We start from the raw sequence: 15,331 nt of genomic DNA on the forward strand, positions 1-15,331 counted from the left end.
CAGGATTACCTGAAGAAAGAGATATATAATCATATGAACAGACCCATGTTTTCAAGAACAGCACTTGACCTGCACTACACTGATACGTCGCCAAGAAAACACAATAAAGCCCCTGAGAAACTAGACACTGAGCTAAGCAGCTTTGTTCTGCTCCAGATGAAACAGGGAAAAAGGAGAAAGTTTGTCTTTGACCATGTGTATAATCAAGAGTAATGGCACATCACCTTTAAACTGCTGGACATTCGGGACCTCTGACCAAAACTTTGGGGCAGTGTACTTCATTATCTTCTGTGTCTGTGGTACCAACCACACGAGGACAGATCCCAACTAAAGGCCCAAAGTGTTTTAAGATCATGAATAATGAAGACCGATAATAATGGAAGACGCTGTTAAAGAGTATCATAGGCTACAAGAGTTTCCTCATGTGTCTGCAATGACTTTGTTCCACCATAGGGAGTAATGAGCAGTTGCTTCTCTGAGCTGAATATACTCTGCCAGGCAACTGCAGATTTATGTTCCACCCTTCACATCTGAGAAGTTTTTCAACATGATTATTTCATTAATTAGTTTCAATTATGATACTTTTTATCCCCTTGTATTTTTAAATAACCTTTCTATAAATCCTAATTGAGGTTTCTACATAATTCTTAAAAGATTTTAACATCTTAAATAAACTATTTGAAGACTTTCTTAGTCTTTACAGCATGTCTACAAGGCAAGTAACTATTCTCAATTTTACTGAGAGAAAACTCAATGAGAAGAATTTCACTGACTTGCTCAAGACTTCAAATTAAATTTGCAGCCAAGCCAGAATAAGACTTTACATGGCTCATAACAGCATCCATATCTTCAGACCCTGCTTTTTCTGAAAGTTGTTTTGGTACTTGATTGTTTTGGAGGGTGAGAGTGTAAATTATCAAAAGAGAGGAGGTAAACTTACCATATGTTTTTCCAGCTATGGTATTAAAACCGAAGCTAAGCCAACTCGGGCAACTTTGACTCATAAAGAACAACACTTGACCTCTTTCTCAGAGGGAAGATGGTAAGGGCTTGGTTAGAAATTAGAGAAAAGAAAGAAAGAAAATAGGAAAGAATGAGCAGGTTACTCTTATATTACTAGAAACTTCACTCTCCTTCCACCAGAAATCATAATGCCCATTATTTTAGCCATGTACAGAGAACTGTAGTGATACTCTTTTCTGTTGCACCATGCTGCAAATAATTTGGATTCCCTTTTAAGCTTGTGGACAGCCTAGTCTGATTTTGGTCAGAACAAGAGAAGAAGGGAGACTTTTCTCAGAGCAAAAATAGGATTTTTGCCACACTTGAACATGTCCAGCATGAGGTGGTTCAGAGGCAGCCTGCATGAGAAGGAACTGAAAAAGTCTCAGCTTGGGTTTTGGTTTTTTCCCTGACTATTTTGCTAGTACTCCTAAGGACGTTTGTATTTTCTGGTCTTAAACCTTGGAAATAAGTCCTGTCACCACGCAACGCAACTCTCTCCTCTCCCATTCACTTAATGACTTTTTGCACTGGGCACCAAAGTGTTTTAAACCATCCTGCTGTGCCTATCCCATCTCCTGAAACACCCAAGTGAGGGTAACACTACCCTCACAGCAAGTCATGTACTGCTCAGTCACCCTCATGGATTTCACAGCTCTTCACACACAAGTGATGCCTCGCCCCAGCCCCCTGAGGTAGTCATGAGCCACATGTCACAGAACAGGAAGCTGAGGGACAGCTGTGGGAAGTGACTCACCCACAGGCCCCTGGGGCAGGACAGGGAAATCTGATTAAAGAAAGGGTTCTCAGAAGCTCTCCAAGTGTGAGCTGCTGCCAAAATTCACAAAGGAAAAGCAGTTTAGAAGCAAAGCTCTTTATTAAAGAAGTGCCCAGATTTTTTCAAGAGTAAAAGAATTTGTCTCAAGGCAGGTGTGTCCATGAGGGCTGGTTTTTGTAGCACTGAGGAATTTGCGTGGAAGAGATTGGCAGCTTGCCATGGGGCAGAAGAAAGAGAAATTCATGTCCATTATTGTGCTCACTTTTACTGTCTTCTCTTTCGTTATTTTGTTTTCGTGATTTTGTTTTGGTTTTTTGTTGTTTTTTTTCCCGTTGCTCTGTGGTATCCTTCCTCTCTCCTCAGAAATCCCATTGTAATATCCCCTGGTCTCTGGCTTTCTTGACTGCACTCGCCCTCACCATGTTCCACATCCTCCTGATTCCACACTCAGTTCTCTCCCCTTGGTGCCAGAGAGGTGAGCAAGCATGCAGTCCTGCACCCACGCCTGCAGCTCCCTGCCCATGCTGGAAGTGACTGTGGGGATCTGGCCTGCAGGCTCTGGGCAGGTTGGCAGAGCAGACACTGGCCGTGCTCATCCTGCTCACCTGCTTTGCACACACAGTTCGACATTTACGAAGTGCCTTGCAGAAAAACTCATCAGGGACAGAGGAGCTGCCACAGACATCAGGAAAAAGGCAATTAAAAAGTCAAAAGGGATGCTTGAGTAGCCTGCTTAGTTCTGGAAACAGAGGCTGTGCTACTCTGCCATATTACTGATGCATGGAATGTAGAAATGGGGACCACAGCCAAGTTATCTTTGCTCAGGTGTCATTTGTGGAAGATCAAAGATGGATCCAGACATCTTGTAATAGCAAGGAGGAACAGGAAAGAATAGCAACTGTTGCCCAACTGCCAAAAAAGAGGCAAAGGCATCACAGAGGAAGGTGCTGGAGTCAAACAGAGATGACAAGAATTCATGTTTTCATTTTGAGAGAAGTCAGCACTGAAGGATGACAACACAGCTGGGGGATGTCAGCTAAAGAGCTGACTGTGACCTCTCAGGAATGGGAGAGCTGAGATCAACCCTCCCTGGTGTGAAAATCTCTTGGGGACAGTTCTGACAGAGACATGGGATACCTATGCATTTTCTGGGATTATTGAAGGAGAAAGCCTTGTGAAGGGCTAGGATCTGAGCAGAGCTAGAAGCAGGTGTTCACGCTTGGGAAGTTCAGGAGATTGACCTCACTGTTAATCAGAATACCAGCTGCAAAATGAACTCGCATACATTCACTGCCCCAGGAATGACCCTATTCCAATCCAGAAAATGTTCCCTCCTTATTTCAGGCTTTACATTAGTCCTGGGCCTCTCCTGAATGCACTTGGGTATTCATGCTTGGGTCCATTATGAACAAAGGTTGTTAAACCTTGTCATGTACAATATGTCTAGCTGGAGTTTCCTTAGGCCCCCAGAGAAGGAAAAAAGGGGCCTCCATGACACTTCTCCTTGGCAATAGCACAAATAGCCTCTGCCTCTGGGCCTGGTCTGTAAGAAGGGCATTTTCCAAAACCGGATCACATGTAACTTTCTATGACCTTGTAGCTTTTAGTTTTCTAACTTTAGTTTTATGAATGAATCTCTATTAAAAGCGGGGGGTAAATGTTTTTCCTTTGTCCCTCTTTCAGTTTACAAATTTGTCTTCTCCTATAGCCAGCTGTTAAAAGATTGGTTCTGCCCCTGCTTTCACCTTTCCTGTTTTATCAGCTGAGACGTCAAACTGAGGGCCTGACCACTTGGTGTTAAAGATCCATGGCTCTTTTTGTAAGGCGGTGGCCTGGCCAACTCTAGACTCTAAATGGTGCCTTGTCTTACAGTTTGAGTTAGCCTCTCACACCCTAAATTGCAAGGCGTCATTGCCTTGAGCAATGAACAGCTTCTCTGTCCTAATTCAAGGGTGACAGCAGTTAAGCAATAGGTGGAAGAAGCTGCGTATTTCTGACATATGAGCACTGCTGAGAGGCTTAATTTGTTTAGCTCTTGCAAATTGTTTGACATGCACAGGTGAAAAGGGCTGTAGAAATGCTTATCATGGCTTATTATTTTGGTCCTGTTACTATTCTTATTTCTATTACCCCTGTGCCAATTTATCTTTTCTGCAAGATTTCACCTTCTTGCTCTACACCTGCCTCAAGAATATGCAGAAATTGCCAACTAAAAAACATTGCCTAAATGGAGAGAGCAGGTGAACTTCTCCCAAGAGACACAGTAAAACTTCTCCACTCTGCCCTTACCATGGTATTTAAACTAAGTCCATTAAGCATCTCTCCACAGATGACTACAGCTGATCAGAGGTGTTCAGCTGTGCTTGTGATGACTTCCAAGCCTGTGACAATCACAGTAGTGGCTGCAGGGAGCTATCCCTCTCTGCCATCAGAACTGTTTTTCTGGATGGAGAAAGACAAACAAGGGAATTTGTTGAGACCATGGTGAGGGGAGGTGGCAGTGGGTGCTGGGGACATGTGATGCACTGGATGATGAGATTGGGCTACTCCAAAGCAGGAAGACTTCAGGAGATGAGGTATGGTATAGGGAGGAGGTGGGAACATGAAGTAGAGAGTGTAGCATGAAGGAAGTGACGTTCAGTCTGAAAAAGGTAACAGGATAGAATTTTGGGATCCTACTCTGTGGAGGTATGGCATACAATTGGGTGGTTTCGAAGAGGGGTGGACAGTGACTACTCAGAATCACCTCAAAATACACTTTAAAAAAAAAATCTAATATTCCAGAATATTTTGTGAATTTTCCCTTGGAACCCATTGCAGCTCAAATGGCTGCTCTGCAGTGACCTCTGGGGTGCGTTTGCTTTCAAACCTGCTGCAACATTTGATCACAGGAAAACCAGCTTCTCCCAAACAGATTATATGGACCTACATTTTCTTCTAAGAGTGGCTTGTGCCACTGCCAGGCTCAAAGTCCTTCTCTACATAATGCCTCACGCAGAGCATATATGGAGAAGAGAGGCTTGTTATCTCCAGTTTGCTGGTGCATCAAAGGAAGTTGCAGATGGTCTGCATGGATCTGATCCAATGCTCTTTGAAGTCAATGAAACCCCTTCCCTCAATCTCTCATTCAGTTCTCCTCTCTCAGCTCTTTATGCAAATCATAGTCTATTTTGTGTGTCTCTCCAACAAAACCAACGTGTTCCTCCTAAGCTATCTCTTTGTGAAAGCTGGTAGCAAACCTTTCAAAATTCTTGGTGTTCTCTTTTTCTGATGAAACGTGACTTGAAAGTAGATTAGCACTATCCAAAGCTGAGGGGAAGAAGCAAGCCCCGACCTTACAAACCTGTTTAAGTACCAATTACTGACAGCTATTATCACTCTGACTGCAGCAGGACTGCTCACCTGGGTAACAGCCAGGAGAAATAGGCCTCAGAAAGGAACCTGCTGAAAATCAGACACAATGCAAATGAATGCAGACCACTTGACAGCAGAAGATTGTCAGGAAGCCAAACTGGAAAGTGCTGGCCAAGCCTAAAATGAAATTGTCTGCATTTGGTAAAAATAAATAAATAAACAAATAAATAGAAAAATGGTGAATGGAAGGACAAGAGTATGCCAATCCTAAAAAACTCAGGAGGAAACTGCTCAAAAATTAGGCCAAAATCATAGTAGAGGCTAAACCCACAAAATGGGCAGCCCGAAGTGTGATGGTTGGGCTACAGTCCTAACACTTTGTGCCTTTAAGATAGTCCTTATGTATTCATGTGCCAGCAGCCCCTCCTTCTGCCTTAACAATTAAAAATCTGGGATATGGATTAAAGCGATAGCAGGTGGCAATCTGATTGCTATCAGTCTTACATCTGAACCTCTCATTTGTCATATAAGCCCAACAACAGCTGGCTCTTAACCCTGGTTATCCTCATGGCTATTACAACAAGTTCAAAGAAGGTACAGAGGGATGGTCCTCATCTGCACACTGGCAAGGAGCAAAGGGAGCAGAGGGGTGTACAGGTGCTGTGACAAGATGGAGGGGGCACCACATGAGCCCCTTCTTCCTTCCCTTCACAGGAATCGCTCGCGGCGAGACTAGGCACCCACTGCCGGGTACCAGCTCCAGCCTTCACCCTGAATCAGAGCGGACTGACCGACAGTCCCCAGCCTGGGCAGCACCACAGCAAATAAAAAGCGCCGTTCTTAGCGAGAATTAGCGAGAAAGCAAATTTCTGCCGTTTTCAGGGCCGTTTCAGCGGTATCACAATGTTCCAAGCGGCAGATCCCAGCGACAATCCGAGCGGCGGTCGCGAGGTGGCGGCAGAGCCCCGAGGCCGGGCCCTCACGGCTGCCGGGCCTGGACGGGCCTGGAAAAAGGTGGAAAAAAGTGCTGTGTTGTGAGTTTTGGGGATGTCTGTGCTCACGCTTAACGGAAGTCTGGCGGTTTTGGCAGCCAGGTACACCATAGTACAACCTGTGAACAGGTTGCGCTTCCACCCTGGAGTGCAATCCAAGCACAAACTTAGTCGACAGAGTTCTGTGTGGCATTGGCCTCTGTAGCTAAAAGGTGGATGCTGGCATGCCATCAGTATCTTCTCTGCTGGCATTTGGTGGGAGACAGTAACATTTGAAGTGAAGAGGGGCAGAGCTTGGGCAGGGAGAGAGAAGAGGGAGCAAAAGGCACAGGGGAGTATAGGGCAGGGGAGGGAGGGAAGGAGACACCAACTGAAGTGGCTGGACAGGGGCTTCAGCGAGTAACTGGGATTAGTGAGGGAAGAGAGTAGGGTTGCATCATAGAATCATAGACTGGTTTGGTTTGGAAGGGATTGTAAGTATCATTTAGTTCCAACCTCCCTGCTGTGGGCAGGGACACCTCCCACTAGCCCAGGTTGCTCAAAGACCCATCCAACCTGGCCTTAAACACTTCCAGGGAATGGGGCATCCACAGCTTCTCTGGGCAACCTGTTCCAGAGCCTCACCATCCTCACAGTAAGGAATTTCTTCCTAACATCTAATCTAAACTTGCCCTCTTTCCATTTGAAGCTGTTATTGCTTGTCCCATTGCTACATGCCCGTGTAAATAGTCTCTCTCCATCCTTCTTGTAACCTCCTTTCAGGTACTGGAAGGCCACAATTAGATCACCCTGAAGCCTTCTTTCTTCCTGTGTAAACAATCCCAAGTCTCTTATCCTTCCCTTATAGAAGAGATGCTCCATCCCTCTAATCATCTTCATGGCCCTCCTCTAGACTTGTTCCAACAGGTTCATGGGGACTGTGCTGGGGACCCCAGGGTTGGATGCAGCACTGCAGGTGGGGTCTCACCATTGTGGAGTAAAGGGGCAGAATCACCTCCCTCACCCTTCTGGCCATACTGCTTTGGATGCAGCCGAGGATACAATTGGTTTTCTGGGCTGTGAGCACACATTGCTGGCTCATGTCCAGCCTCTCATCCAACAGCACCCACAAGTCCTTGTTAGCAGGGCTGCTCCCCCAGCCTGTATTGATACTATGGGTAACATCATCTCTGAGGATTCAGTAGAGTTGTTGTTACTACCATGACAGTTTAAAGCAATGGGTATATGTTCACCAGGTAAACCCAATTTGCATCTGATAACAAGAAAGAACTGGAGATGCTATAACCAGAAATACACCTTAAAATGTGTTATTGTCCCTCAGCTATTATTCCTAAACAATTACAGACCTCAAGAATCCAAAATATAGGGAGACAGCATCTCTGCCCACTAAAAAAAGGACAATCTAGTGTGTGAAACACCAGGCAGAAGCCCTGGGAATGCAGGAGCTGAGCTGTGAAGACCTGTGGAGGATTTGCAATGAAAGCTGGCATGGCAAAAAGAGGGCACGGAATTCACACGCGTTGCCCTAAGCCTTTATGTGCCAGCACACAGGGCCAGCACTTGCTGCCCAGCCCCACAGCCGTAATTAAGGGATTCCCACTCTCCATGAACAGGTGCAGCCCCACCCAAACAACAAGGCTGCAGACAAAAGATTACAAATAAGGCTAAATCCCTCTACTGTACATTGCAGTGGTGAGCAGGGACAGGTGGCCTAGGGTAATTCAGGTTCAGTCCCCATGCTCGGGTGGGAAACTGCAGCAGCTCATGTGGATCTGATAACCCGTTGTTGGCCCTGTTGATTGGAAAGCTGATGGAGGCATGGATTAAATTAAACAGCCTGTAAGCTACTGGCAGTGGAATTATTCCTACAGATTTATGACAGCTTGCAAATAAAGGCACAGATGAGGGAGAAGCTGCTTTCTCAAGCTACCCCTTCCTCACCCGTACTCTGTCATTCGTTCATTCATTCAACTATAATTGATCATAGAGGTCTTGTACATTAGATGAGCCCAAGTGTATGCATGCAGGGGATTTACAGTGGTCACGCACCTTTGGGATAGGCTATGTCCAGAAGAGGTCTTGAGCATTTTGGTAACCCCCCCCCCCCAAAAAGGCAATTGTCAACTGATGTGATATTTGTTGTTTTCTAAGTTTATTGCATTTGCTGTTGAGTTAGGTATGTCCTGCCACCAGTGTCCTGTCTGTAGATTTGAAAGAAGGTTTTAACATGGCTCAGGGCTATGAGCAGCTCATATAAATTTCCAGTTTCCCAATTTATACTGCATGGTGCATCTGCCTTGGGTGCGTGTGGCTCAGTTACCACAGATTAGGGCGTGAAAGCAAGCTTTCATGTAGTTATCCTCACCTGAGAGCAAGTGAAAGGCTGTTTTCTGCATTTAATAGATAGGGCTGAGTTATAAAACCCTGGATTGCTCTGAATCAAGAAAAACACCCAAGCTAAAGTTTAATCAGTGCAATTTCTCTTGGTAGTTGTTAGAGAGCTGTAAGCATGTAGAAATGCTCCAGCAGTAATTTGAAGTAATTAGCTTCCTACATGGGGTGTCTTCAGTGGTGCTGAAAATCAGCCAGACCAAGCATGAGCCAGACTGGGTGCAATGCACTTAAGTAATTAAAAACTCTTGTTAGGCATTTGAATAATTTAAATGTTGGAATGCCTTGAAAAACATGTAGCTGCCTAAATATTAGTCCTTTAACTGCAAGGTATTTTTTTTTATCCTTCTGGATTTTTTTCCCCTTCTGTTACCAGTGGAACAAGAGTGGCATCTTGAAAGGCCACCAGACTCCATCTTAAAAAAGTTCCCTCCTGAGGATGTTTTGTTTTACCCATCTTTTCCCCTTGACTATTAATGAACACCATAAGGTGTTATACTTAGGAGTGCAGTTACTTTCATATGGATATAGATGCCCTATCCCATTTGGATGCTTTCAGGTATCCCACATAGATAGCCTGAATGGAAATTCCAGCTGAGCCTCCAGAAAGGTGCAGATCTTCTGTTGATCCTGTGTCATGTCTGCAAGCCCCAAGTACTGTATAGTCCTGGATACTAGGTAGTAACAGTACTAGACCATATATGTCGTATTCCTGAATCCCTCTCCTAATGAGTGTCCAGCTCTTGATTGGATGAAGATAAAGTTAATGATGACTCACTCCCTAAGTGACTTGCTTGAGGATATTGATGCCAGAGGCATGTGTTTACAAGCCCAAAAAGGAGCAAAGAGGATCCTGGGAAGTATAAATCCATCAGCGTAACCATGATAATTCGAGTCAATTATTAATCAATTTGTAAGCACATAAGTGATAAGAAAGCAGTAGAACATATCGGTATGGATTAATCAAGACCATATCACTTCCAATTAATTCAGTGTCCTTATTTGAAGGACTAACTAACCAAGTGTATGAAGAGATAGATGTGATATATGTCAACTGTGTCAAAAACCTTGACTCTTCTGACAAACAAAACCATGTAATGAGATCTCAATAAAATAGAGATTAGAATGAGCAGATAATGTTTGAATCATTCAAAAGTGCTCATCCACTGTCGAAGCTGGATGTGCCCAGTGGGGTCCTGTAGGTATCTGTTGCAGCCCCGATGTTTTCAACAAGAAATAGGCTACTGGAAAAAAGGGTGCATAATTCAACTCTGGAGAGCACTGGCTGGGAGAGGCTGAGAGAGGTTGATGTGAAGAACAGGATCAGGACTCACATTGATCTTCACAGATTGGAGAGCTTGCCTGAAATCAATAAGCTGCACTGTAATAAGACAAGTACAAAATGCAGTCTTGGGACAAAAGACAGATCAAATGTGTGATATGTGAAATGAAGAATAACTGATAAGGCAGCAGTAGGGCAGGAATGGATCAGCTGGCTGTTGTGAACCATGCACCAGGTAAAATGGGAGATGCAGAAAAACAAATGTCATTTGGGGATATATTAACAGCAGTGTTTTGGTTAAAACCCTGAGATAATTATTCTGCTCTACTTGGCACTGGTGAGGCTTAGCCTAAGTACAGTGTCTGGTTTTGGACACTGCACTTGAAGAAATGGGACAGAGAAATTAGCAGCTAACAGCATAAAAATGTTAAGATGTTTAAAAAGTGCACATTGAAGAGATATGGATTTGTTTAGTCTTAAGAAGAGGTCATTGAGAGGAGACATGAAAATAGTCCTCCTCGTGAGAAAGTTTCTCATGGAGTAGAATGCACAATGTTTTCCCATGCCTATTGGAAGATGAGCATATGAGAAGAGCTACCAGGCTAGGTAAAACAGTACTTTTCATGTGTGGACAACTTCCGAAGAAAATGCAGCATCTCCTTGTGTAGATGTTTTTCATGTCCCTGACTTGGTTAATAATTTGCCACAAAGATAAAAGCCTCAGGGCTAAATGGATGCAGAGATGTGGTTTTGCAATGCCTAAATTGTAGGTGCTGGGCATACAGCCCCAAGGCTCCTGGTAAAGTGAAAGGCAGGTGATCAAAAAAGAATGTAGGAGTGACTCAGTGGACTCAGTAAGGAGCCAACAAATGTCTAACTCTGGGCTGGATAAAAATGTAACTGCACTTAGAAGCGGGGTTTGAGGGATCTGCATTGGAAATCCTTTCCTGGAACTGAACAACCATGGCAGGTCAGCCATTCCTGTTAAAAATCATCATTTTAACATCATATTACAGCCAAGACTATTCAACAAAACACCAACAGTGTACAGTGTCTCCTTGTAAGAGACACTTGTGGGGCTAGATGGTAGCTGATGGGAGATTCCTGAGGAATGTGGACCCATAAGGTGAGTTTAAGCCTTTGGTTTTTCCTGCGTCTCGAAGTCCTACCTCTTTCATTAATTTCATTAATTAATGATTAAGAATCATTAATTTAAAACTCATCTCTGCTAAATAGTATCTAATAATGTTAATAAAAATACTTGTTGTTTGAGTTCTAAAATCCATTAGACAAATTCATGGAAGGGAGAGAGAGAGAAATGTATCAAGAGCTCTTATACATATGAAGCTATGCCATGGTCCAGGTCTCACAGGTCTTATGGACTCAACAGAAAATTTTTCATGAAGAGCTGTAGAGCAAAAAAAGGACTCTGCTGTTTGTAAGTCACAGAGCAGAAAATGCATCCCAGCATGGAGGGGGCTTTAAAAATCATCAGAGGAAGCCTAGGACTGTGAGTACCAGAGTGGCGAATAAGGAGTGAAATCCAGTGTTAAAGCGTCACACATTAAGGACACGCGGTAAGAACGTGTGCTATGGCTGTGGTCTTGATAGGCCTTGCCAGATAGAGGAGGAAAAAGACCTTGGGGCACTAGTTAATGGCAAAGTGATCATGAGCTGATGAAGGAACATGGCCATGAAAAAGGTAAATACAACCCTTGCAGTACAAAGTGAGGGATTTTGGCAGGAAGACAAATGCTGACGGCATTCTCCAAGGAGCTGTGAGAGCTCTCCTGGACAGCTGTGTACCATTACGGTTCTGGTTGTCCCAGCAGATAACTCATATGACGAAAAGGGCGGGGAAATGTGGTAAAGAAGGGGGGAGTCTAATTCCAAGCTTCGTTTTCTTGCCCTGGCAAAATGAGAGCTGGGAAGGAACATGGTGACTGTATATAGACCTAAGGGAAAATCCCTTGAAGACTGAAATCTTTCATAGGAACCAACACAACAGATGGACGTAAACCAGTGAGGGTTCAAGGGAAGAGGACAGAAAATTAATGGAATCTCTAACCCACCAAAAGCAGCAATGACTGGAAAACCTTGTTTCTATTTAATCTAGAGCTGGTTTTGTTTATGGAAGAGACGATGAGACACGGGTGTTTAACAGAATAAGGAAGGGCCCTGTTAACCACTGGGATAGGAGCCTGTTCCCTGAGGCGGCTGGTTGGGTTTGTTGCCGTCCTCATTCCGCTGTCATGCACTAAAGGGGTCACTGCGCCGTCCCCGTCCAGCAAAACCAGCACCCGACCGGCCTCCTCCACCCCGCACCGTGGCTGCCTTTTCCTCCGGCCTCCTCGCGTCCCGAGCAGGGCAGGGCAGCCTCGGATGACCCCACAGGCTGGGCACGGCCGCCCCGGCCCCGCTCGCACCTGAACCACTCCCGCAGCCGGCGGAGCCTCGAACCAGGCCGTCTCCGTTGATTTAAATGATATTAGCTTTGAGCCCTGCCATTGACGGGTCAATTTAGAAGCTGATGAAACAGTAAATTGTTGGTGGAAACGTAGGGAGCTTTGTGCTTTGCCAAGCAGGTGCCTGGCGGTTTTAGTCAAATTTACAAGAGCGCAGTGAACGTGCCCTCCCCAGGCTATTGTGAAATTCAGGGGCGAACAAAGGAGAACGTGAATATTCACACAGCCGACTTTCAGCGTGTGGCATTGCTCCGCAATGTTTAAAGCGCTGCACTTTTTTTTTTCTGGGGGGGGGGTGGAGGGAGGGGTTGTTTTGTTTTGTTTAGGAAAAAACCTACCAACACTGTTCTCTCCTCTTCGAATCAGAAAGTACCTGTTTGCGCTTTAAAGGACATGGAAATCATCCGTGAGCAACCATATAATTTGATTTGCTAAGCAATCTGCGAGGCGATTGCACATCATTTATAATGTTCATTGAGCATTTTGCTTAATTGTGTCTCTTTTTGTAAAGGAAGCACAGCCCCCTCCCGGCTGCGGCCGGCACAAGTGGCCAGATTCCCATGGACCCGCGACAACCGCCGGCCCTGCGCGGGGTTTTTCCCAAGCGGAGCCGTTCGCCCACGCACGTCTGGGGGGCGAGAAAAGGGCTCAGGTACGAGCTCGCTGTCTGAACCCCCTCTGCTCACAGCCGGCGGCTTCGGCAGGTGCTGCTCGTCCAGGCTGGCGGGTGCCCGACGCGCCTCTCGCCAGGGCGGTGCGTCCTACGGGCGGCGAGCCTCGGGCTCCGCACGTGCGGGACGGGCCCGGCGGCACCGACGGTGAGACGGGGCTGATTCCCCGTGCCAGCCCCAGGCCCGGAAAAGGAGCTCGTAGAGGAGACCTGAAAGCGGCACCAGCAAGGGAGGAAAGACCTTTGATGCACGACCTTGCTGCCGTCCCCCTCATCCCGTTCCCCCGCAGGTGCTTTGCAGGGGCTTTGGCGCCTCCTCAAGCCGGGCAACCTGCGTGCAGGTGGGCAGCGACACCGAGCCGCCGTCGCGCCTCTCGGGGCAGGAGTCATCGGCTGCGGGACGGCGTTTGGCGGGACCAGGGCGAGCCCCTCGCAGCCGGCGACCCCCTGCCTTGTCACGGCCGGCGCAGTTCAGTCTACTCCATGGAACGAGAAGCGAAGCCGAGCGGGGCTGGGACTGGCAGCCTCGCCAGCGGAGGGGAGTCGGCAGCCCGCCCGCCCGCACCTTTTGCCGGCCGCGGCCGCCCAGCCGCACCATATAATTTGATTTTCCCCCGTGCCCGCAGATCGATTGCAGCTCATTTGTTACATTCAGCGGCTCCTCGGGGCGGGGAGGGGGGAGAAGGGCGGGCCGGGGGAGCCGGCGGCACAAGTGTTGGGATTCCCATGGGCTGTGCCTGCTCTCCAGCTTGCCGTGCTGGCACCCCGGCCCGAGCGGCCGAAGGAGGGGGTTTGCAGACACGGTGACCTCCGCGATCTCGGTTTGAAAGAGCCTGAAAGGCGGCCCGCTATGGTGCATTACCAACCCAGCGCCCAGGTACCAGCTCGGAGGGGAGGGCGCGCAGCCGGGCCGACCTCGGCTGCAGGTGCCGCCTCCTCCGCCGGGCGGGCGAGGGCCCGGGGCCGCCCCGTCGGCTTTGTGGGGCCGCCGCCCCGCCGAGCCGCGCTCGCCCCGGTAGCGTCGGCGAGGGGGGAGCGTTTCTCCTCTCCTTATTTATGGGCCTCACGTGGCGGCGGGGGAAGGGGCGGGCTCACCGCAGCCGCCTCTGCTCCCTCCCGCATCCCCGGGCCAGTCTCTGCTCCGGGGGAGCTGCCCGGGTCCCGGGCACCTGCCTCCGGGGATGGTCGGGCTACATGGCCGGGGGATGCCGTGGGCTGGTGGAGCTTTGCTGGCCCGCAGGAAGCAAAAGAGCTTCCGCAGACGTGTCTAAGAAGTGGTTTGGGGCCTCCAGTGCCTGTCAGCGCAGACCTGCCCGGTGTCTGGCATGCGGGTCTCCTCCCCTCGTCTACAGAGCAGGAAAGTTGTGTAAAAGTTTGTTACCATGAAACACATAATCCCTCAAGGTTGCACTAAACAAAGTTTAATTTTGATTATGCTTTCAGTGGTAAAATAATCCTAGGAGTTGCTCAATTAAAGTGCTATTTTGTATCGGGAATTGCAATCGGACTTTTTTTTTTTTTTTAATTCTGGTAAAATATCATTTGGGCAGATACCAGGCAAACTCTGGTCCAGTCTTTTTAAAATACTCTTGCTTCGTTTCTGCATCAAACATTGCATCTCTGAAAGAGTGCAGCACGCCAAGCAATCCCAGCAGGTGAAGTGGTGAGTTTTATAATCTTGAGGAGAAAATGGCCATACTCGGAATTTGCCCCACCGAGGCTTTATGGACTCAGATATCTTGTTTAATTAAACACTGATAGGTGTGGGGAGGGTGGGGAGGAAGATTTGAGAAGAGTACTGGGTAATGCCTGCACGGAGGAAGGTGGAACTCTCTTGGCTTATCTTCCCATGCCTGTGGTTTCAAGGCATTGGATCAGCAAATATGCAGGTAATATAAGATTAGAGTTGGATAGGAAACCAAACAGACCTCGGGACCTCAGAGGACCTGGTCTTTTGCCTCAGCTTGAGCTAACAGGATTCGTTATTCTGGAGTATCACATGAGTCTGGAGCTACTTCACAAGACTGGACTGAAAGGCAGGGTGCGGGTTGTGGACCTCACCCCTCACCTATGTCGCAGAATCACAGAATCAATTGGGTTGGAAAAGACCTCTGAGATCATCGAGTCCAACCTATAACCTAACACCACCTTGTCAACTAGACCATGACACTAAGTGCCACATCCAGTCTTTGCTTAAACACCCCCAGAGACGGTAAATCCAGCACCTCCCTGGAGAACCCATTCCAATGCCCTGTCACTCTTTCTGTGAAGAACTCTTCACCTGGGACCTCACTGCTGCTCCCTTAACGCCACCATTTTCCGTGTCCTAACTGTCAAGGGTAAAACGTAGCAGAAAGTAGAAGCCGGGGCGCTGGGGACGGCGGCGGGGGAGCTCGG

This window comes from Pipra filicauda, unplaced genomic scaffold (genome assembly GCF_003945595.2).
Source record: "Pipra filicauda isolate LSUMZ 115617 unplaced genomic scaffold, ASM394559v2 scaffold187_size1440530_pilon, whole genome shotgun sequence".
Classification (NCBI taxonomy): Eukaryota; Metazoa; Chordata; class Aves; order Passeriformes; family Pipridae; genus Pipra; species Pipra filicauda.